The sequence below is a fragment of the Ambystoma mexicanum genome, chromosome 6p, assembly GCF_040938575.1.
Source record: "Ambystoma mexicanum isolate Mex_15411 chromosome 6p, UKY_AmexF1_1, whole genome shotgun sequence".
In the NCBI taxonomy this organism is placed as follows: domain Eukaryota; kingdom Metazoa; phylum Chordata; class Amphibia; order Caudata; family Ambystomatidae; genus Ambystoma; species Ambystoma mexicanum.
The window spans coordinates 818,863,417-818,888,586 of record NC_090935.1 but is presented as its reverse complement, the minus strand read 5'-3'; the positions used below and the strand labels follow the sequence as shown (position 1 = coordinate 818,888,586).

At 49.3% G+C, this 25,170-nt stretch overlaps 1 protein-coding gene across 1 annotated transcript in view; it reads left to right on the top strand.

The window, feature by feature from the left end:
* Positions 1 to 25,170, top strand: part of SLCO4C1 (solute carrier organic anion transporter family member 4C1) — an 812,270-nt gene that overhangs the window by 414,837 nt on the left and 372,263 nt on the right. The window lies entirely within an intron of this gene.

Genomic DNA, 25,170 nt, shown 5'->3' with positions numbered 1-25,170 from the left:
GCTTCTGATGCAGGGGTGCGTTGAAACCCAGTTACTTCACTGGATTGAGGTTTGATGGGAGTTCAAAATAAGCTTGACTATTCAGGTGAGGCGCTGTAAGAGTTCTGTTGCAAGTTCAAAAGTTCAAGCTTAATAATAATGTTCATTGTCTTATTGCAGCCAGCGCTAATGCTTATGTCTTTTTCCCCTTAGGGGCCGGGGTTCGGAATGCCGGAGATATGGCGCCGACCCGAAGTGTAAGTTCTGGATGAGCGTTCAGGTAATGTCTTTGCATTCGCTCATTCAATGTCTTTGTCTTTTTTCCCCATTGGGGCCGGGTCCGGAATGCCAGGAAGCGGCAGGACCCGAAATGAAATGGTAATGACCCAACAGGTAAGTCTTAGAAGGAAACTGAGCTTTTCCTATTTCCCTTCCTTCTCTCACCTTGTTTTCTTGTCTTTTCTCTCTAGGCTCTGGGAAGTGGGTGCGGATCCGGATGATCACTGCTGAAGATGGAGGCGCCCAGGAAAGGTGGGTGAAATGCAGCGCTGCAGCGATCGAAGCGAAATGCATTTAAAATGATGTCTTCCCTTCCCGGATCGTCGGTGTGATGTCCCCGTGATGCAGCTTTAGCAGGTAAGGTCTTCTTTCTCTCCAATTCTCTCTTATCTCCCTTTGCAGGCGACCCAGGATGCTGACAGGCGTGGCTGAAGTCCAGATGCAGGAGCTGACACGGTGAGCGTCCAGCTGCGAGGAGCAGAACAACGCGAAGCGTAAGTTGCTGATCGGGCGTGGTTTAAATAGCTTTGGAAGAAGTTCCAGGCATGTATCCTTCCACCGATCAGGTATGTATCCTTCCCCAACCACACACAGGTGGAAAGTAGTCCCACAGGTAAAGTAGTTCCATTCAGGCCTCAAGAGGGCCTGGATGTAGCAGCATGGTCTGCATCAGGTAAGTGCACATTAAAACACTTGAACACATGTCTAGCTTTATGAGCCTGGCGCCTAAGGCGCCAGGGCAAGGGTCCAACATGAGCCTGGCGCCTAAGACGCCAGGACTGTGTCCAAAGGGCCCCAGCTTGGGCCCGCTGGCACTTCCCTGGGGGGAATGATGCCTGCCTCTGGGGTTGCTGGGTCGGACCTGGTTCCTTGGAGGTAGGCATCATGACAGTACCCCCCCTCAAGGCCCCTCCCAAGGTTGTTCCCTCGGGGGGTTTTGGCTTGTTCGGAAATCTCCGGTGGAACCTTTGTATTAATCGAGGTGCGTGAACATGGTTACTAGGCTCCCACGATCTCTCCTGAGGTCCATATCCCTTCCAGTCAACAAGATAGAAGAGTTTTGACTTTAACACCTTGGAGTCTAAAATGTCTTTAACTTCGAATTCTAATTCCCCTTCAATTTGAACTGGGTCTGGAGGCTTGGACAGTCGGGTCCCTGGTTGTACTGGCTTCAAAAGTGATGCATGAAAAACTGGATGAATACGCATGTTAGACGGTAAATCCAGTTTAAAGGCCACGGGATTGGTTATAGCCTTGATGGGATAAGGTCCTATGAATCTGGGATTGAAGGTTCGCGGGCCCTTGAGGGGGAAATGTTTCGTTGCTAGACATACCTGGTCTCCTACTTGGTAAGGAGGAGTTTTACTTCGGTGCAAATCAGCATTTTCTTTATACTTTTTCTTGGCTTGCTGTAAATGAGTTGCAGCTTCTTTGAAGGCTCGGGTTATTGTGGAATGCAGATGATTTACTGCGGGCATTTCCAGGGTCAGAGGTGGATCTAGGTCAGAGGTCCGAGGATGGTGACCATACAAAGTATAAAAAGGAGTTTGTCCGGTTCCAGAATGTACTGAATTGTTGTATGCATATTCTGCGATCCAAAGGATGTCTTTCCAATTTAACTCAGATTGGTGTAACATGCACCGAAGATATTGCTCGAGAGTCTGATTGGTTCTCTCGGTTTGTCCGTCGGTCTGGGGGTGGTGGCTGGTGGATAACCGCACATCTATTTGTTCTAGTTGGCAACATTTCTTCCAAAAATGGGAGATAAATTGACTTCCACGATCCGAGACTAATATGGAAGGAAAACCATGTATGCAAACTATATTCTCCAGAAATTCCTTGGCCAAGGTGGAAGCTGAAGGCAAACCTTTTAAAGGGATAAAGTGGGCCATTTTGGAGAATAGATCCACAATTACAAGGATAGTGTTGTAACCAGCACAAGGAGGCAGGTCAGTTATAAAGTCCATTGACAAGGTGTGCCATGGTGCCGGTGGAATATCCAAGGGTTGAAGTAGGCCGGCTGGCCTTTTCTTTTGACCCTTGTTTTGGGCACAAATTCCGCAAGACAATACAAAAGACTTTATGTCTTTTCTCCAAGAATGCCACCAGAAGTGGCGTTTGATTTTTTCCTCCGTTTTAGCGATACCAGGGTGTCCTTCCATTAATGATTCATGATGATGGGCAAGAACAAGTTCTTGCAATTCTTTACTTGGCAGAAACAACCGCTCCTGGAAGTAGGGTAAATCATCCTTAACGGTGTAATGAGGACCCTTTTGACTCCATTCCAGTAAGGCTGAAGAGTCTAGAAGTTGTTTTACTTGCGTTTGGATGTCCTCAATAGTTTGCAATGAAGTTAGGCCTAAGATTCTTTGTTCTTGTATGATTGGCACAGGTTCTAAACTCGAATTGGGTTCTTCCATGCCAATCCGGGATAAGGCGTCCGCTTTACCATTCTTGCAGCCAGGGCGATAGGTAATTACGAAATCAAATTCTGCAAAGAATAGAGCCCATCGGAGTTGTCGTGAAGATTGAGCTTTGGCCGTCTTTAAATATTGTAAATTTCTGTGGTCCGTAATTACGGTGATGGTGTGTCTTGCCCCGAGAAAGTAGTGACGCCAAGCCTTGAAAGCAGATTTAATAGCCAGTAACTCCTTGTCGGTAATTGCGTAGTTGATTTCAGGAGGAGAAAATTTCCTGGACCAAAAGGCCACAGGGTGTAGTTGGTTAGTTTCTGGGTCTCTTTGCGACAGGACAGCTCCCATGGCCGAACTGGATGCGTCGGTTTCCACAATGTAAGGGAGATCTGGGTGCGGGTGCTTCAATACAGGTGCAGAGGTGAATTTGGTTTTCAGGTCCTGAAAGGCTTGTTCGGCCTCAAGAGTCCATTCAAAGCGTTTGTTTTTCTTTAGGAGAGCTGTGATGGGTTGGACTGTTCGGGAAAATTTCGGAATGAATCTTCGATAGAAATTGGCGAAGCCGAGCATGCTCTGAACTCCCTTCACCGAGCTAGGAGATGGCCATTTGAGGATGGCGTCCACCTTTCGCGAGTCCATTCGGACTCCTTGAGGTGTCAGGATGAATACGAGAAACTCAACTTCTGTGGTATGAAAAACGCATGTTTCGAGCTTTGCAAATAGTCTGTGCTGGCGCAATTTCTCAAGAACTGCCCTAACATGTTTTCTGTGATCGGATTCTGAAGAAGAGTACACCAGGATGTTGTCAATATAAACAATGACATAGACATCGATAAGTTCCCGAAGAACATCATTCATAAAGTACTGAAAGGCGGCAGGTGCATTGCACAAACCGAAGGGCATCACCTGATATTCGAAGAGCCCAAATTTGGTGCGGAATGCAGTCTTCCATTCGTCGCCTTCTTTTATACGCACCAGGTGATAAGCTCCTCGGAGATCTAACTTGGTGTACACACAAGCGTCTTTCACCTGGTCGATAAGCTCAGGGATCAGGGACAGAGGATAACGATTCTTAATCGTTATTTGATTTAGGGCGCGATAGTCTATACATGTTCTAAGGTCGCCCTCTTTTTTCGGCACAAAGAATAGAGCTGAGGAGACAGGAGACTTGGACAGGCGAATAAAACCATTGGCTAGGTACTGATATAAATACTGACGCAAATGCAGGTTCTCAGGTTCCGTAAGAGCATAAATCTTACTACAAGGTAGTTGAGCATTGGGTACCAGATCGATTTGGCAATCATAAGACCGATAGGGAGGTAACGTGTTAGCCTGTTCCTTCTGAAATACGTCTTGGAATTCTTGGTATTCTGACGGTAGCTGTACAGGGGTGGAAGTTGCTGAGGCTAGACCCATAACTGGATTTTTTGGATAACAAGTTGGTTCACAATCAGGAAAACTTATCTTCTTTGCTCGCCAGTCGATTCTGGGATTATGTGTTTCTAACCAAGGAATTCCAAGAATGACTTGAAATTGTGGGGCCTTGATCACATCAAACACGATTGCTTCCCGATGTCCATCCTGACCCACCAGTGTCATTTCAACAGTGGAATGCGTTACAGGCCCTGAGGCTATTTCGGTTCCATCTACTGTAGTAATGACATCTTGCGTTACTTTCGGGCGGAGAGGGAGCTTAATCCTGGAAGCCAATTCACGGTCTATGTAGTTTCCAATAGCTCCACTGTCGATGTATGCTTTTACAGCATGCAACTGCTGAGGCTGTTTTGGGTCCACGAGCACCATTGGCATGACAAAATGCGAGCTCAAAGAGTTTGTTTTCAAGCTCGGCAAGCGGACCCCTACGCTTGTCGGGCTAGGTCGTTTCCCGAATCAGGTGTCAATAAATCGTTATCAGTGGCTCCAACCACCTTCTTAGGTGGTTTAACCGGACAATTTCGAAGAAAGTGACCGGAAGTCCCGCAATACAGACAAAGTTGCATTTGCCGCCTTCTCTCTCGTTCCTTCTGCGTTAATGGTCCTTTAACACCACCGATTTGCATAGGTTCGGATATGTCGGTACTCTTGGAGTTAGCGTAGGTTTTGATCGGTACTCGGGTTTCGTACTTGAACCGATCTGCTTTTCTATTTTGAAGTCTGTGATCAAGTTGAACCACCCAGTCTATGTAGCCTGGGCAGACCTGGGGTGGATCTACTATCTGAGCTAGAACATCCTTAAGCTCTCCGCGCAGGCCTCAATGAAACAATGTGATCCTTTGGTTGTGGAAACTGGATGGCCAGAAAACAAGTCTATTAAAGGTGGCAACGTAGGACAGGAGATCCTGATTACCTTGTCGTAAGGATAGCGGTTCGTTATCAAGGGCCTGTCCTTGAGAGTGTCGAGCAAACAATCTTTCCATGCTGGCCTGGAAGCTCTGAAAATCCTGGAGAATGGGATCATCCTGATTTACCAATGGAATAGACCAATCGGCAGCACTGCCACTGAGGTAAGATAGTATAAAGGCTACCTTGGTCTGGTCGTTAGGGAAGGCCCCGGGTCTGCATAGAAAGTGTAAACGACATTGGTTCATAAAGACGGCATATTTCTTGGGATCCCCCGCAAAACGTTCAGGCGGGGCCAAAGGCATGTGTCCAGGTAGATTGATTTGTACCGGGTTATTCAAACCCATTTATGTGGAAGTACCTCCGGAATTAGGTAAAGGAGTGTGCCCTGCCTGGGCCTGCAATAACCTTTTGGCCAGGTCATCAGTTCTTTCCTTGGATAGGATCAGTTCTCTTTTGAGAGCATTGGTCTCCTGGCGGGCTGAGTGCACTTCTGCCCGTAATTCCCCCAAAAGCTGGGCCAGCTGATCTGTCTCGGAAGTCTCCATAGCGCCCGGGTGGGAAATTGTGGGTAGGCTTCGCGTTCTGTCACGCTCACCTGATTCCCACGGAGGCACAGGTCTGGCTTCGAGTGCTGATGCTTCTTCAATGGTGAAGCGCAGGACTCTGATGATGGACAGGAAGGGCCCCTCTACTCTGGCTTTTCTGGCTCACAGGAATATTCCCCTGTGCGTGAAAAGGGAGTATTACCTACTGACGGAATAATGCTCAAGCCTCCCACTCCCTTCCAACCCTCCTCGATACCCTTCCACGATTCCCCGTGAAGTCTCACCTTAGGGTCTGGAAGGATGAGTTCTCCATCCTGCTTCTGATGCAGGGGCGCGTTGAAACCCAGTTACTTCACTGGATTGAGGTTTGATGGGAGTTCAAAATAAGCTTGACTATTCAGGTGAGGCGCTGTAAGAGTTCTGTTGCAAGTTCAAAAGTTCAAGCTTAATAATAATGTTCATTGTCTTATTGCAGCAAGCGCTAATGCTTATGTCTTTTTCCCCTTAGGGGCCGGGGTTCGGAATGCCGGAGATATGGCGCCGACCCGAAGTGTAAGTTCTGGATGAGCGTTCAGGTAATGTCTTTGCATTCGCTCATTCAATGTCTTTGTCTTTTTTCCCCATTGGGGCCGGGGTCCGGAATGCCAGGAAGCGGCAGGACCCGAAATGAAATGGGAATGACCCAACAGGTAAGCCTTAGAAGGAAACTGAGCTTTTCCTATTTCCCTTCCTTCTCTCACCTTGTTTTCTTGTCTTTTCTCTCTAGGCTCTGGGAAGTGGGTGCGGAACCGGATGATCGCTGCTGAAGATGGAGGCGCCCAGGAAAGGTGGGTGAAATGCAGCGCTGCAGCGATCGAAGCGAAATGCATTTAAAATGATGTCTTCCCTTTCAGGATCGTCGGTGTGAGGTCCCCGTGATGCAGCTTTAGCAGGTAAGGTCTTATTTCTCTCCAATTCTCTCTTATCTCCCTTTGCAGGCGACCCAGGATGCTGACAGGCGTGGCTGAAGTCCAGATGCAGGAGCTGACACGGTGAGCGTCCAGCTGCGAGGAGCAGAACAACGCGAAGCGTGAGTTGCTGATCGGGCGTGGTTTAAATAGCTTTGGAAGAAGTTCCAGGCATGTATCCTTCCACCGATCAGGTATGTATCCTTCCCCGACCACACCCAGGTGCAAAGTAGTCCCACAGGTAAAGTAGTTCCATTCAGGCCTCAAGAGGGCCTGGATGTAGCAGCATGGTCGCATCAGGTAAGTGCACATTAAAACACTTGAACACATGTCTAGCTTTATGAGCCTGGCGCCTAAGGCGCCAGGACTGTGTCCAAAGGGCCCCAGCTTGGGCCCGCTGGCACTTCCCTGGGGGGAATGATGCCTGCCTCTGGGGTTGCTGGGTCGGACCTGGCTCCTTGGAGGTAGCCATCATGACAACGGGGCATGAGCGGGAGGTGGGGGGAACAGGAGAGAGACACGGGGCATGAGCGGGGTTGGGGAGAACAGGAGGGAGACACGGGGCATGAGCGGGGGGGTGGAGGGAACAGGAGGAAGACACGGGGCATGAGCGGGAAGTGGGGGGAACAGGAGCGAGACTCTCAGCAGATCCGATCCCTATAACCTGCGGTGTACCACAAGGATCCTGTGTGTCACCTACCCTCTACAATGTCTTCACGAAGGCCCTCTTTGATGAAATGGATCATCTGGGTATCGCCTACACCAACTACGCAGACGATACCCAGATCCTCCTCCCGCTCTCAGGAGTCTACGGCAAGGATCTAGCTCTAGTGAACAGAATCTATAGCGTCGTTCAGGCATGGATGGCCACCCATGGCCTATGCCTGAACGATGATAAAACCGATCTTATCATCCTAGGCACACCAACTTATATATCCAAACTCAACCCTGATTATGCCAACTTCATTATCGATGGGAACAATATAAAAGTAGCTAACAAAGTAAACACCCTAGGATTCTACCTAGACGCCACCATGAACTTTGCCAAACAAGTTAACTCTCTTGCCTCTGCTACGGCATACACATGCAAACTCATCAGAGCTAGCAAACAATTCCTCTCCACAGACAGCTGCATTACACTTGCCATAGCCCTTATACTATCCAAATTGGATTATTGCAACAGACTCTACATTGGGGCAAATAAACAGACCATTCACAAAATCCAAGTCCTCCAGAACAATGCCTTGAGAGCAGCACTCAAGATTAATAGAAAGGAGCATATATCCTCTATAAGAAGAGAACACAAATGGCTTTCCACTTTTGATAAAATTCAATTTAAGATCGCCTCCCTCACCCACAAATGCCTCAATAATAAAGCACCACCCTACCTCATGGACAGGTTATGTAAAAGAACTTCATCTAGGCCAACAAAAACAGCTAACGCAAACTGCCTACAAGTTCCGCGCTTCAAACTCTCCACTATAGTAGGACATAGCTTCCCAGTCAAGGTTGCACAGTTATGGAACTCCCTCCCCCATGACATCAGAGAACCTCAGCCCTTCGCTAATTTCAGACAGAACCTAATCAGGTGGCTGAGAGCTAATGACATCTAACCACTTTAACCTGCATAACCCTTAGATGCACCTCCCGGGACACCAACTCTCTGATCCTGGAGCTCACTCACCATGCGTTTGAAGCTCCGTGCGCAGCATATCTTTCTGACACCGATGACCCGATATGTCACTTCGCACATAATTGTATATTATAACCTCATGACTACGCAGGAAACATGCACCCTGTGACCGATATGTCACATTATACATAACTGTATATTATAACCTTATGACTATGCAGGAAACATGCACCCTGTTACCTCTCCATTCCTTAACCCTTACCTGTCCTGTACATACCTGCCCATTGCAACATTGTTTATGTCTGTATTTTTCCTACTTATCCTGTACCTGTAACTAAGCTGAGCATATCCTTGTCTGCTTGCGCCCTGATGCCCCAGGGTATGGCGCGCCATATAAATAATAAACAAACAAACAAACAAAGAAACGGGGCATGAGCGGGGGTAGGGGGGAACAGGAGGGAGACATGGTGCATGAGTGGGGGGTGGGGGGAACAGGAGGGAGTCACGGGGGTAGTAGTGGGGGATGAGGGGAACAGGAGGAAGACACGGGGCATGAGCGGGGGGTGGGGGAAAAAGGAGGAAGACATGGGGCATGAGCGGGGGGTGAGGGGGAACAGGAGGAAGACATGGGGCATGAGCGGGGGAACAGGAGAGAGACACGGGGCATGAGCGGGGAGTGGGGGGAACAGGAGGGAGACACGGGACATGAGCGGGGGGTGAGGGGAACAGGCGGGAGATGCGGGGCATGAGCGGGGGGTGGGGGGAACAGGAGAGAGACACGGGGAATGAGCGGGGGTGGGGGGGAACAGGAGAGTGACAGGGGGCATGAGCGGGGGTGGGGGTGACAAGAGGAAGACACAGGGCATGGGTGGGGGGTGGGGGGAACAGGAAGAAGACACACGGGGCAAGATCCGGGGGTGGGGGGAACATGAGAGAGACACGGGGCATGAGCGGTGGGTGGGGGGAACAGGAGAGAGACACGGGGCATGAGCGGGGGGTGGGGGGAACAGGAGAGAGACATGGGGCATGAGCGGGGGGACAGGAGGGAGACACGGGAAATGAGCGGGTGGTGGGGGAAACGGGAGAGAGACACGGGGCATGAGCGGGGGGTGAGGCAAACAGGATGGACACACGGGGCACGAGCAGGGGGTGGGAGGAACAGGAGGAAGACACGGGGCATGAGCGGGGGATGGGGGAACAGGAGAGTGACACGAGGCATGAGCGGGGAGTGGGGAGAACAGGAGGGAGACACGGGGCATAAGCAGGGGGTGGAGGGAACAGGAGGGAGACACGAGGCATGACCGGGGGAACAGGAGGGAGACACGGGGCATGAGCAGGGAGTGGGGGAACAGAAGGAAGACACGGGGCATGACCGGGCGGTGGGGGGAACAGGAGAGAGACACAGGGCATGAGCAGGGGTGGGGGAACAGGAGGAAGACACGGGGCATGAGCGGGGGGTGGGTAACAGGAGAGAGACACGGGGTGTGGGGCTAACAGGAGGGAGACACTGGGCATGAGCGGGGGTGGGGTGGAACAGGAGGGAGACACGGGGAATGAGCAGGGGGTGAGGGGAACAGGAGAAAGACACGGGGCATGAGCGTGGGGTGGGGGAAACAGGAGGAAGACACGTGGCATGAGCGGGGGTAAGAGGGAAACAGGAGGAAGACACAGGGCATGAGTGGGTGGTGGGGAGGAACAGGAGGAAGACACGGGGCATGAGCGGGGGGTGAGGGGAACAGGAGAGAGACACAGGGGATGAACGTGGAGTGGGGGGAACAGGAGGGAGACACGGGGCATGAGCGGGGGATGGGGAACAGGAGGGAGACACAGGGCATGAGCGGGGGTTGGGGGGAACAGGAGAGAGACACGGGGCATGAGCGGGGGGTTGGGGGAACAGGAGAGAGACACGGGGCATGAGCGGGGGGTGGGGGGAACAGGAGAAAGACACAGGGCATGAGCGGGGGGTGGGGGGAACAGGAGAGAGACATGGGGCATGAGCGGGGGGTGGGTGGAACAGGAGAGATACAAGGGGCCTGAACAAGGGGTGGGGGAACAGGAGAGAGACACGGGGCATGAGCGGGGGGTGGGGGGAACAGGAGGGAGACACGGGGCATGAGCGGGGGTGGGGGGGAACAGGAGGAAGACACTGGGCATGAGCTGGGGTGGGGGGAACAGGAGAGAAACACGGGCATGAGCGGGGAGTGGTGGGAACCGGAGAGAGACACAGGGCATGAGCGGGGGGTGGGGGGAACAGGAGAGAGACACGGGGCATGAGCGGGGGTGGGGGGAACAGGAGGAAGACACGGGGCATGAGCGGGGGTGGGGGGAACAGGAGGCAGACACGGGGGCATGAGCGGGGGGTGGGGGGAACAGGAGAGAGACACGGGGCATGAGCGGGGAGTGGGGAACAGGAGGGAAACACAGGGCATGAGCGGGGGGTGGTGGGAACAGGAGAGAGACACGGGGCATGAGCGGGGGTGGGGGGTAACAGGAGAGGGACACGGGGCATGAGCGGGGGGTGGGGGGAACAGGAGGTAGACACGGGGCATGAGCAGGGGGTGGGGGAACAGGAGAGAAACACTGGGCATGAGCGGGGGTGGGGGGAACAGGAGAGAGACACGGGGCATGAGCGAGGGGTGGGGGGAACAGGAGAGAGACACGGTGCATGAGCGGGGGGTGGGGGGAACAGGAGGAAGACACGGGGCATGAGCGGGGGGTGGGTGAACAGGAGGGAGATATGGGGCATGAGCGGGGGTGGGGGAACATGAGGGAGACACGGGGCATGAGCGGGGGTGGGGGAAACAGGAGAGAGACACGGGGCATGAGCAGGGTGTGGGGGGAACAGGAGAGAGAAACGGAGCATGAGCGCGGGGTCGGGGGAACATGAAAGAGACACAGGGCATGAGTGGGGGGAACAGGAGGGAGACACGGGGCATGAACGAGGGGTGGGGGGTAACAGGAGAGAGACACGGGGCATGAGGGGGGTGTGGGGAACAGGAAAGAGAAACGGAGCATGAGCGGGGGGTCGGGGGAAGATGAGAGAGACACAGGTCATGAGCGGGGGTGGGGGGAACAGGAGAGAGACACGTGGCATGAGCGGCGGGTTGAGGGGTAACAGGAGAGAGACACGGGGCATGAGCGGGGGTTGGGGGGAACAGGAGGTAGACACGGGGCATGAGCGGGGGGTGGAGGGGTAACAGGAGAGGGACACGGGGCATGAGCGGGGGGTGGGGGGAACAGGAGGTAGACACGTGGCATGAGCGAGGGGTGGGGGGAACAGGGGGGAGATACGGGGCATGAGCGGGGGGTGTGGGGAACAGGAGGGAGACACGGGGGAATGAGCGGGGTGTGGGGGGAACAGGAGAGAGAAACAGAGCATGAGCGCGGGGTCGGGGGAACATGAGAGAGACACAGAGCATGAGCGGGGGGTGGGGGGAACATGAGGGAGACACGGGGCATGAATAGGGGGTGGGGGGTAACAGGAGAGAGACATGGGGCATGAGAGCGGGTGTGGGAAACAGGAGAGAGACACGCGGCATGAGTGGGAGTTGGGCAGAACAGGAGAGTGTTACGGGGCATGAGCGGGGTGTGGGGTGAACAGGAGAGAGAAATGGAGCATGAGCGGGGGGTCGGGGGAACATGAGAGAGACACAGGGCATGAGCGGGGGGTGGGGGTAACAGGAGGTAGACACGGGGCATGAGCGAGGGGTGGGGGAACAGAAGGGAGACATGGGGCATGAGCGGGGGGTGGGGGAACAGGAGAGAGACACGGGGTATGAGCTGGGGGGACAGGAGAGAGACACTGGGCATGAGCGGGGGTGGGGGGAACAGGAGAGAGACACGGGCCATGAGCGGGGGTTGGGGGGAAAAGGAGAGAGACACAGGGAATGAGCGGGGGGTGAATGGAACAGGAGAGAAACACAGGGCATGAGCGGGGGGTGTGGGGTACAGGAGTGAGACACGGGGCATGAGCGGGGGGTGGGGGAAACAGGAGACACGGGGCATGAGCGGGGGGTGGGAAGAACAGGAGAGAGACACGGGGCATGAGCGGGGGGTGGGGGAACAGGAGAGAGACACTGGGCATGAGCGGGAGGTGGGGAGAACAGGAGGAAGACACGGGGCATGAGCGGGGGGAACAGGAGGGAGACATGAAGCATGAGCCAAAAATACAGACCGATATCTGGGACATTGGGTACACGGCGCCAATATCTCCTGCTTACCTTCGCTCTCAGACAACCCTGGCAGACCCTCTCCGGAAACCAGGAAACAACCAGGGTCTCTGTTGAGTAAGCCCCTCTTGATGCGAACGATAAACAAAGATGGCGGGCGTCTTTGAAAATACGACGCACTCCACGCTTCACTGCAGCCAATGGGAGATCGCGTCACATGTCATCAAATGTCACGCAAACCGCTTGCCCAATCCCTGTCCTGTCCGCGGAGCGAATAGGGAAGTGTGGCCACGGAGCGGACATAGATATCACACATTTTTTTGACTTACATTTTTGTCATTTAAAAAAAAACCTACTTGACGAATTTACACCAAATAATAAAAAGCACGCTTTCGGGACCAAGCTGCTGCTCCTGCCCAAATTTGGTGTAAATCCGTCTAGCGGTTTGGGCTGTAGCCGTGAGCAAAGTTTTTTCCCATTGTGTCTATGGGAAAAAAAGAAGTTTTGGGACCCCCCCTATAACTTTGCCCCCCCTGGACCAAACCTCAGCAAACTTTGCAAGAAAATTCAGAGTAGGCCATATACTTTTTTTTTTACAAAGTTTGGTGAGGATTCGTCCAGGGGGAGCAAAGTTATAAGCCGCCCAAAATGTGCTCTTCCTATGGAAACAGCAACTTAACCATAACTACATGGCCACTACTGTGGCCATGTAATTAAGGATAAAACTTTAGTTGCAGGAATGTTAAGGTGAGAACTTAACACAACAAAACCCCTGAAATTCAGCTAAAACCACCTTAACTTTGCGCCCCCTGTTGCGCAGCCTATGACCACAATGATGAACCAGAATGTGTTTTCCATAGGCACACATACGCCTAAGCGCAATGAAGTGTTTGCGCCTGAATTATTCACCAATCACCTAAATCAACGTGGCCGCTTTGAGAAAAGGCCCAATCACTTTGAAAGCTGCATTGATGCAGATACGCGGCTTCGCACCTGTTTGCCACGGGTAATCAGATCATGTAACTGTTTTGCTTTTCCACTATATCTTGAATGTGTTCATTGTTCTAATGTTATCCAAGTAGACAGTTTAAAGTACAATTAGTACCCAACAAGGAATAAACAGATTGTTACAAACAATGTGATTGTCCCTCACCGGGTCATTAGCATCCAGACGAGGCACCGGTCACCACTACATCCCTAGGTGTTTGTTCTGTGAGTGGCTGCCATGGAAAGAGAGAAGGGACTACATGTACCCCCCTTATCCCTTTCCAAAGTGGCTACTTCCTTTGTTTTTTTTCTTCTATCTTTTTAATGGCCGTCATGGAAAGGGAGAAGTGACTATATGTAGTCCCTTTTCCCATTCCATGGCAGCCATCTTCTTTGTTTTGTTTTTTTTGTTTACTGTTTTAAATGGCCGCCATCGAAAGGGTGAACAGATTTCATATCCCATTACATTGCAGACATCTTTTTTTTAATCTTTTTTCAGTTGCGGAATGCCAGAGTGTCTTCCAACTGAATAAAGACACTATTAGTACCCCAGGATGAGGTGGATGGAGACTTCTGGCAGATGCATTGCATCAGAAAAAAAAGATTCTGTGAAGGCCTCTCGCTCATCCAAGTGGTATTGCTGGAGATGTCGGAAATGGTAAATCCCCATTCCTGTGGAGTCTGACAGCACTCCGTTGCTAACGGTGTTGGTGCGTCAGTGAAAATACTGCCAGTAGGTGCCTGAACTTCCGGCAGATCAGGCCTTTTAGGAGTTCTGTGCCCCTACTGGCAAACTCTTAGTTTGGTGGTTCAGAAAGGGTTCCATACCACCAAACTCATAATGAGGCCCTCTGGTTGTTGCTGGCAGCACCTTTAATGGGTGGAGGTTGATTCTGCACAACCACTGCTCACAGCTCCAGGGAAGAGGTAAGACCACATGTAAGCCAAAACAGGCTAGAGCCCACTATTAGACAAACCATCCAGAAAGCGTTAGGTGCTACTTTGAAACATAGTTCACAGCATCTATCCCTCATATAGAATCGTTACATTTCTCCAAAAGCATGGACAAGATCAGAAATACAGATGAGCATGGAAAAGAAAAAGGGTGAAGAAAGAAAGCCCGGAGAGCACATGATGGCCAAACACCTCTGAGTATCCCACGGAAGGAGAAAGGTGGCAAGAGAAAAGCACTGAGGTTGAGGATGAAAGAAAGTAGATGGTAGAAAATATCCGCACCCAGCTCTGTCAAGGAAAACGACAGTTTGCAGGAGCAGTCCAGTGAAGAGGAGATGAAAACACGGTCATCTACCAGTGAAGATTAAGACAAAAGAGCTCTCAAGAAAAGAAAGACCAAATAAAATCAAAAGGAAAATGGAGACAACTTTGACCCAGACACTCTCATCCATCCCTGGTCATCAGAATAGGAGCCACCAATGAAAATAGCAGCGTGCCTGATGAGGAGGTTGAGAACACCACTAGCCAAAAAAGCCAGAAACTAACTACAGAATGAGTTTCCCGGACCACACCTGAAAAAGACTAATCAATGCTCATCTACATGGGCAAGTATACTAACCACATAAAAAATGGCTTGATGCTGTTGGGGTGATTTTCCAGGGGTCGGCAGAGCCGTCCACGGACCTCCGGGGTGAGGGAGGCCCCAACTCCTCCCGCAGTCCCCAATGAGTATGAGACACACGCAAGAGCAAGGCGTTACTGCTGTTTATTAGATGAAACAGCAGGATCACAGGTCATCTGAGAACACCTCTCACGAAAGTGGGCTCTCGGGCCCTTTTTCTGCTTGCGTGCCGCCACACCATACGTCACATGGGAAAACTTCCCCCAAAACCTAACGCCACCTCGGGTTGGCTCCCCGAGTGATAGGGTTAGTATAGACACGTATAGAATCGTTAGTGATTGGTAGAGCAGAGGTCAGGTAGTATGCTTGGGTTGTCCCTAGAAATTGTTACAACAGAATGGTTACATAGGGAAGGTTAGTGATTGGCTAGGTTGTGATGCCGTCAGTGGTTAGCCCCCTGTACTCTGATTGGTTCATCCATGAGCCCCCAAGCCTGGGATCATCGTTGTTCCCAGCTCACGATGTACCTGGTGTTAGAAACAATGTATGACTATGTGTGGGTGGTGGACAATGGACAGGTCTGCCATTTGTTGCAGGAGCGCTTCTTTCTCATCGCCGTCAGTGTCCAATTTGTCACTTTATTGTTGCAGTCTGTGTCCCAAACGTGAGACCCCAGAGTTTCCCTGGTCCTTGGTACTTGGCATCGCATCAGGTCGGCCTAGTCACGTGTTGTGAGACCGTGGCTGGAGCAGAATACGAGCATTTGATTTGTATTTCGGCGGAGAGAAGCAGTTAGCTGTGGCAGGTGTAACCTTGGCTCAGGACACACGGCGTGTAGTTGCAACTTCGTGGCCTTGGCTGTGAGGCCCTCGTCGGGGTTCGTTCTGCACGATCAGTGTCTGAGCTGCTCTGGGCCTGTGGCTCTGGTTTTGCAGCCTACTCTTGTCTCATCTATGGATGGAGGCACATGGCTCACGACACGGGGGGTCGCGCAGGCGACATGGGTCCTTTTATATAGGTGTCTTACGTCACCGTGGTTTTAGTACCAAGGAAGCGTTTGCAAGCATGTACATGAGCTCTTCTTGCGTCTTGCGTTTCCACAGTGCTGTAGTTTAGCCTATGTGAACAATTACAACGATGCATGGATGAATGTGACGGTCCCCTACGTCATGGTGCTGAGTATGTTCTTTGTGTGGATTGGTGTGGGTATGACCAGTGTGCATGGTGGCACATGTGTTACCGTCCGTTGGCTATGTCGTCATGGCATCTCTAACGATGGTGGTTTTCATTGTTGCTGTTTAATCGATCTGATCAATATGATCGATGTCGGCGTCACCTGAGGTTCCGACATGTGGTTTGATTAACAGGCAGTTCCTCTGGCCGTGTGGGGCGCGGCCACAGTGAGTGTTGATGTCAGGGGCATCTGTGAGTGGGTCAAATTCTTCTTGTGGGGGGTGCTTGGGTCGTGACATTCTAGGCCATGGTCTGGATGAGAATCGGGGGAAGGGAACGTCCCATTTTCCCTCTTCAATGCATCTTGGAAATCATACCAAGATAAATTAATGGATGTGTTGAGACCAATTTCAAAGATAATCCACCTGGCTGATAAAGTCAAAGAGAAAATGGAGGCGCATAGACCCTACGGTTCAGACTAAATGGGCCCCAAAAGCCATATGCCTACTGCATAATTCCAACAGTACAATCACAACTGAAAGGACAAGAGCCATCATAGTATAAAGTGATCTTATATTGAGTGACCTAGCGACATAGAAGATAGCAGCAGCCACGTGCAAATTATTTGGCAAATTTTTCATCAATGAAAACCCTAACAAAAACATTTTCATATTTATTCATTCTTTCAAACTTTGTCCGTCCCCTATTTAAGAACCACCAGTTTGGTGAAAAATGTACATTTGTTACTTGTTCTGTTTTTTTAAAACTTTTTATATAAATCATTAGCTTAAAAATCTTCAACTACATATCCTGCTGACATATTTTAACATATGAATAAAATAAACACCAGGGCTATATCTAAGTTGCATTGGACATTATCACTTTCTTGAGGAATTTGCAATTCACTTGCTCAAACCTTACCTCTGGGTGGCCGCAATGGTTGTGGGTTGGGACCAGAACCAGACCGAATACCCTCCCCCAGCTCTGAGGAAGCTGTCTCAATAAATCTAGAGCCCAAATAGGGGACAGATGCGGACAACTCAGCTTCCCACTGTCTGGCCGGATGAAATGGGGACAAGACCGTAGTGGATTCAGTGCCCAAGGTTCGAAGGAGTGTGGCCCTTTAACATGCGCACAGCACCAATAGTTGCCACTCTGCATCCAGGTTTGCTGTATTGGAAAATCTGTTATCTGTCCTAATCATTCGATCGGACATGACTTTTTCCCATCTCAAACAAAAGGACCTAGTTATGTCTGCTTATGCTTCTGCCCTTAAATCACTGGAAACTGCAGTACTGGCTTCATCTGGCTCAGAGAAAATCATCGGGCTCAATCTTGAGTGATTGAAATATACTGCTCTCATTAAATCTAAGTCTCCTACAAGGGCCAATGCATCCATGGCTAAACAACCTATGACTAAGGAGACTACTCAAGTCAGTAAAAATGTCATTTGTCCAACTCGGAAAAAAGGAAGGTTATTTGCCAAGCGATAAAATATGCAAACAAAAGATCCACTATAACAAAGCATGGGGTAGCCTACACCTCTGTCTTCAACACTGGCCCACTGATTGGAAAGGCTAGTTCCACACCCTTGGGTGCTGCCCTTGCTGATATTAACTTCCCTTGGGCTCAAGGGACTAACACTATCAGCAGCAATGCCACATTGGGTCCTCAAGATGTATCTCATCAGGTGACACCTTGCATTGGTGCTCTGGCTTGCATAGATACCGCTCATGCCCCACCAACCAACGCAGTTGGGATATCTACTTTCCACCCTAGCCACTGTGTGAGCAGAAACAACTGTGCTGTTCAGACTTCTTTTTGCATTTAGGACTAGAAATCCACACAGAGACTCCCCCCTGCAGCGCATGCTGTTGCTGACTCTGTAGAACACAATACTTTAGTTGATGTTCCTAACATTTCCTTGTCTGTTCCCCTTGCTGTTGGACCCAAGAAACCCGAGAAGGTTGTGGGGGGTGGGTGGGGTGGGCGGGGTGGGCAGCAAACATCAGCATGATTCCGCCCCGGTGTATTTTCTAAAACAACTGTTTGCTGTCCCTGACACTACCTCTCCCCCCAAGCGCCCACTGACCTAGTAGCCAGTTACGCTCCTACATCTGTGACCTCATCTCCGGTCACTTCTATCTGGACTGGACCAGTTCCACTGATGCCAGACCTACTATGGGGAACACTGAAAAGGCGTTGCAAATTAGGAGCTTATTAAGTAGAGATCGATCAGACTTCTTCAAGCGGGCCCAGGTTTTACTCCATCATCCTCCTACTCTCCATTAGCAGCCATGATATTAAGGCTGTGCTCCAATGTGAGGGTGCTGATTGTGTTACTTAATCCGTTTACTTATCGTCGGACTCTAGTATTGACTATGCTACTGAATATTCCCAATTGTTCTTCAGAGTTGGATACAACTGTGTTGCCCTGAGTTGTAATAAACGACCCTCTCTGAATCACAGGGTTGATCTGGCGGGTGGGCCCAAACCCATTACCAGTTCCTTAGCAACATAGTATCCACTCTTCAACCCGCTGGGCTCTTCCCGTGTTCTGCCATGCCTCAACCCAGCTATAACTAACAATCCTCAAGGCCCTCAGCCCACCAATTTGGGTACAGGGACGGTAGCTGCTGGCCTAGTTAACGAGGATAATCATTGGGAGTGGCTAGCCGGGTTGGTTCGACGGAGAAATGTGAGGCATCCCTAACCACTCTTTCTTCCTTGTGAGTTGGAACACCAGGTGGCACAAGCACTTGTTTGAAGATGATGATTGGTTTGATCACGTTGATTGTTTCAGTGTTATTGCACTTCAGGAGACCTGGTTGGTGGATCCATTGGTGCTAGATGGGTGGACACTTATTCAAAAGTCTGCAATTAAAGGGAAAATTGGCAGACCTAGGGGTGGACTGGTCCTGGGTGCCAACAAAAACCTCTGCTGACTGAGATGGCATGTCACTCACTAACATTTTGATTTGTCGGCTGTCTTTGAATGATTTATCTGTTATAACACTACTCCCTATGCTGCCCCTCATGGAGCTGTTATGAAAGAACTGGTGGGGTGGTTTGAATCTGAGACTGTTGTCCTCACAACAATTCTGGTTGGGGACTGTAATTCTAGGATTCCCAGAAACCATGATCTTGAGGCCGGGTCATGGATGCGCACCACTCTAGCCCAAGGTATGAGTCTAGACTCGATCGCTGTAGCTTTAGGGGCCTGAGTTGGGTGACTCCACTCTACACACAACACTTTGTAATGTTGAGTGGGACACGACCATCGGACTGTCCACCACACGGTCTTCCCCCTCCAGTTTTAGTATCATTGATTATGTGTTTGTGGCCAAATGAACCATCTGTTGTAATTGACATGGGTATTTATCAACACTTGGAGAACGGCTACTTCCCCGTCATCCTTAGTCTTGACGTGGAGTTCCCCAGATACATTGACCGTAATACGGGGTCAGTCATTCTTAACAGAGCAAAGACCCCAGTGGGATTTAATCCTACCAGAGTTGAGGCTGCTCTGGTAACTGATTTAGGGACTTTCCAACAATAGGGCCTGCTCCAACTTCGGTGGTGGACCCCTGCTTGCGTTTGGAGAAAATACTACAATTACGAGGGGCTTATCATTCAGGTTACCAAGAGCATTACCCAGTTGAACAAGGGGAACAATCGGTGGGCCACTGGCTCTGCCAAGATACACAGACACGGCTATGATAACGCCATCTGTGACAAAAAGAGATCGATCCGCAAAGAGTTGCTGAAGTTGTTGCGCAAGGCTGTAGACTAAACCGTGCATGCCGAAGGAAGGAGGTTGATTAAGGTTAACTATTCTACGTGGCTTAGACTCCATATGTTCTCTAGAGAATGTCAAAAATGGTGAGACTCAGTGATGTCAACCATTGATCATGATGTGAGGACATTTTGGAAGATCGTCAATGGCCAAAACCCGACTCCCCTAGATCTTAAAGGTGTTCCTGAGCATGAATGCACTGCCTATATTTCAGCCACCGTGGGTTACTCTAACCCCAGACAGTGATGCAGGCCCCAGGAGGCAGGAACTTGGAAATTTGGGAAACGCATACAAGAGGTTGCCAGGTTTATTAGTGTCAGCAAATCTTCTCGGCCCACAGGAACGGATGGTCTCTGTAACCTGGGTATCAAGACCGACGTCACTCTCTGGGCAAAGGTTCTTCACCATCTCTTTAGATGTATTGCTGTTACCCAGGTCCTTCCTTGTTCTTGGCATGACAGCATTCTAGTCCCAGTCCATAAGAAGGGTGCTCCTGCTGATCCTCACAATTATTGCCTATTTGCAATGCTGGATGTTTCATCCAAAGTATTTGCGTGGATCTTACTAGAGGAACTGACCAACTGGGCAGAGGCTGGTAACATCAATCCCTGCATCCAAAATGGCTTTCGAAAGGCCTGCTCGACTTCTGTTCATATCTTAGCCCTTACCACTATTATCGAGCAAGCCCGGCAGATTCGCAAAAGAACTATCTACGCAGCATTAGTAGATTACAGTGCTGCTTTTGATACGGTTAATCACGCTATGCTCTGGGGGAAGCTGGATAGTTGGGGGATTCCACCAGGCCTGCTCAAGATGATTATGCTGCTGCATGCTGAGACTTGTTTTAAGGTCCAGTTTCTGGGTAATGGGGGAACATCCGCTTGGGTCCACACTGATGTAGGCCTGAAACAATGTTGCATCCTAGCCCCCATACTCTTCAATCTATACCTCTCTGACATGAGGAAAGCATTGACACAAAGTGCCTCCCGCCTAAGCTTGGTGACATGGTGGTATGATGGATAGGATATGTCGACGACATCGTCATTCTAGACCTTATGCCATGTGATCTCCAAATTACACTGAATAATCTTAACTCCTATTCGGCCCAGAATTCTCTCAGGATCAACACTGCGAAAACCAAGATTATGGTCTTTGAAATCCCACGCGGATGTGTAGTTAGAGCCAGTTGGAATTTGGAGGGCATTCCCGTTGAGGTCGTGTCCCAGTATGTATACCGTGGCATTGTTTTCAAAGCCAATATTAGAGGTGTGTTCCATCTGAATGTCATGAATGTGCGATCTGCCAGAACTGTGGGGGCCAGCTGCTTGTTTGCTAGCAGGAGAGGAGGCTACTCGGTGGGAACACCGCACAAGTTGTGTACTGCGAAAATTGCTCCCATCTTCTGTTACGTAGCTGAGGTCTGGGCCCTGGGATCTCTGGGGGTCCTAAGATCGAACATAAACTGCTCAGGTGCCTCCAAAGATGACCCCCCTATGTCCCTGCTGAAATGATTGCTAGGGATTTTTTGATCTCTTCCAGATTTGAGAAAGAATTATGCTAAGTTGTCTGACGAGCCACTGAAAGTTAGCACATGCACAGAGCAACATTCTCATGGGTTTTTTGTTGAAGGGGTTTTCCACCAAGGACCCCTTAATGAAGCATTCTACCATGGGAATGGTGCAGCGTCTTGTTGGTCAGTGGCTTGGGAGTTCTCAGGAGGAATTTTTAATGCTGGGCATGAACCATTTCAAGCGTATGATGAGGGGTAACCTGTAGACTTGTAATCATGACCAAAGGCTTGTCATATTGGCCTCTAAATCCACGGTTGATGTTTTTTTTCCCTACATACTTGACAGGCAGATGGTCCCTCCATATAGTTGTATGTTGCTTGGAAATCACATTGTATGGGACTACCTACGTCTCAAATTCAATGCTGTTAACATGCTTAAGATTGTAGGCAGGTGGTCGAAAATTCCAAAGGGAGATAGACTCTGTTGTTTCTGTGGTGAAGAGGGGGTGGAATCGCCCCAACATCTCCTTTTTTATTGTAATGCCTTGGTTCAACTGTGCAGAAGGTCCCCCAGAGCATCAGGGTTTGAATCTTCTCTTTCTCCTGCTGTTCTATGGGAGTCCTTTATGTTTGGTTCCCATGAGGGATTAATTGTTTTTTTAACCAAAAAGTGTATGGTATACTTTTAATGGTAGAGGAGTGAATTCTCTCACTCTTTTCTTCTTAACTACTATTTCTCTATTATGGTTCATCTAAATGGCAGGTTGTCCTGCTTATGTGAAAGGACCTTGCTGTAATGTATTAAACGTTATTTATTTATCTGTATGATGCAATAATAAGGAATAAAAAAAGAAATGTTACAGCTACAAAAACAAAACATGAGGGTGATTCTTAGGAAAGTATTGATTTGAAGCCATTGTTCACAACTTGTATTTCTGTCAAACAAAATATAAACAATTTTACAAACCACTTTGTAGAACCTATGATATACATATTCTGAGTAAAGAGAACATAAGTAGTGATCCTACCTATACCGTGCATAGTTCTGTTTTTGTCCAGGCACTGTTTACCTTGGATTGCCCCTGGTTCAGCAATGTCGCATACATGATGTTACATAATATAGTCTCTACTCTTGTGGCTCAGTGTGCGCTACCTGCTTTGGGCCAGGTAGCAGCTAAATGGCATGCAGACGCTGGGTCACACGTGGTATGACATAACATTAGAGCATGGTCTCCTGCTGCTCTGTAGGTTAGTGCTGGTCCCTTAACCAGGAGGCAGACATATGCAGGGATCTGAAGAGGGATGGGGAAGTTTAACTCCTCCTCCCCCTCCTATAAAATACATGACATAGAAGAAGGCCAGGAGACACTGCGATCGCCCATACTATTTCAGACCAATTCCCCGTGCTCCAATGATAGACAAGTATGTTGAGAGGTATCTCCTCAGCCGGCCCTTCAGGCCACGTGCCGTACAAATCTACCCCAGAGTGGATGAGGAGCCCCAGGCTGCAACTAAAGACGCCTTGATTGACAGTTTTGATTAAAGCGCAAAACAACCATGTTGCTGACGTCGATAGAGACACCACGACTTAGCAGCGTTAGACATGAAGCACACGTGCCATGCGCACTTCGGGACACAAACACACACTCGAATATATGAAGAACACGAGCGTACAGTTCTATAGTTAGAGGATAGATACATATACATACTGTCATTGCTTTTATTATTTTGCCATTAGCTAAACGCAGCAATGCAGAAACCACAAGAAGCAAGAGATCCTGAGCAAAGCTTGCAGATGCTTACATGTTAATAACCTTATGGAAATGCAGGAGAACCTATGGGACCTGACAGAGCCAATTGTGATTAATCTATGGAGAATATAGAAAAGCACAAACACTGTAGAAACTGCATACTGGTTAGGAAAAATACAACAGGCCGCAGGCCTCTCAGCAAGAGCTGACCTGAGCTAAATTCAGGCTGAACAGAGAGCAAATGTGGGAGACAGGACCCGCTGCCAACGCCACAAGATACAGATGACATTCCATTCCCTGAACAACAGTAGCACCAGCTGAGGTAAATGCAAATAATTCTTCATAATTCAGAGCTGCACAGCTCCAAACCATGGTCTCCGAACACGTGACCCGGCCGACACAGACAATGGACAGCAACCAGTGCTGGGAATGGGAGCCAATCTCACGCCACCAGACAGAGGACAGCAACAAAGATGTTACAATATGAGACAAGTGTCTGGCATACCGGGCAGTTTGTCCCAACAAGTTGGTAGCATAGTATGGTTTTGATCCATCGACATCTGGGTTATGGGCCCAGTCAAACTACCAGGTATGCCAGAGGGCCACTAGGAGTTTGCAGACTCTCTGAAGGCCCATCCCAAAAAGTGACCAGGGATACACTTACATATTTGGTAATCTGGCACAATATGCCCCTCAACCTCATGTGCCAATGCACAGTCCTCCATGCCACTGTGACGATCAAAACCTCAAACCTTCCAATGGATTCCTCACCATATTATGTAATGAAGGAAGACATTGGCAATATGGGCCCCAGATACCACATAGATCTTAAATAAATATCTGTGAAAATGAATAGTTTTTAAGATGTTAAAAAAGGCAATCATCATTCCGCTCACTGAGAAACCACAGCCAACTGGTAGCATCTTCAAACAGTTGACCCATACCATAACTTGCATTCTAGTAAAATCATGTACAAAAAGACCACAAGGAAACCACAGTGAAATGTATATTCTACCAATCTGGTACACACTCAGCAATCAGTCTTGAGGCATGCAAGAGTAACACATTTAACTTTTATTGATATATGTGAGTACCTGCTTGATTAGCAAGTTGATAGCAGACCAGTTGCTTTTTTCCTCTTGGGACTTTCCGTGGTCTTCATTACAACGGACCATGAGATGATAGAAAAGATGCTGGAGATGTGGATGCAGATTTTGGTTCTAGCCTGAAATGCTGTTTCCTGCCATTGACACACATTCTATCCATGCTCTGCATTATGACCATACCCTGCTAGATCAAAGAGCCAACTCTTGACTCTTGGCTAAAACTCACATTTCTGATGTAGCACTGTGAATTTGATGAGAATCATACATTAGGTGCACTGATCAGTCCTGCAATCTTGAATGCACCTATAATACATCAAGGGGGCTCTAGAACAACAGTGACTTTGTGGCCGATCCTAAACCTAATGGTTAGGGGCTCACAAATATCTGAACTAAGAGACCCAGTGTTAACGCCATCTAACATCACCTTGCAATTTTAAGCGCATCAAACAGATATAAAGTAACTTTTGGTTGGGCACACCTTTTACTTCCTGTGACACCTTGTTACCATGTATCTTTAACCACTCCACTTCACTCTGCCAAGCTAACCCAGTATGCTTCACCACGACTACCAATGGGTAGCAAAGTTGAAGGAGCATTCTTTTTCTAGGCTAAGAACAGCATTCAGCCTCTAACAAATGGATACTAACTAATACTAGAACACAGACATCATCAGTTTGACAAATAAAGGTGGAAAATGAGGATGACCTTTGGTCACTAAGAGATGTTGTATGATCCCGTCAGCTTGATTTTTACCCCATTACTAAACCATATAATCCAGAAAATTCAGAATCACACAAACACATACCATTCTCCCTCATGTTGTTTCCTTGACCCATATTGCTACACCATATAACCCACAATATGCTTCATATCAGATTGTCACACCTTTCACTCTTATATTGTTCCATTGCCCCATTCCTAAATCCCATCCCATCCAGAATAAACATCACACAAAGTGATAC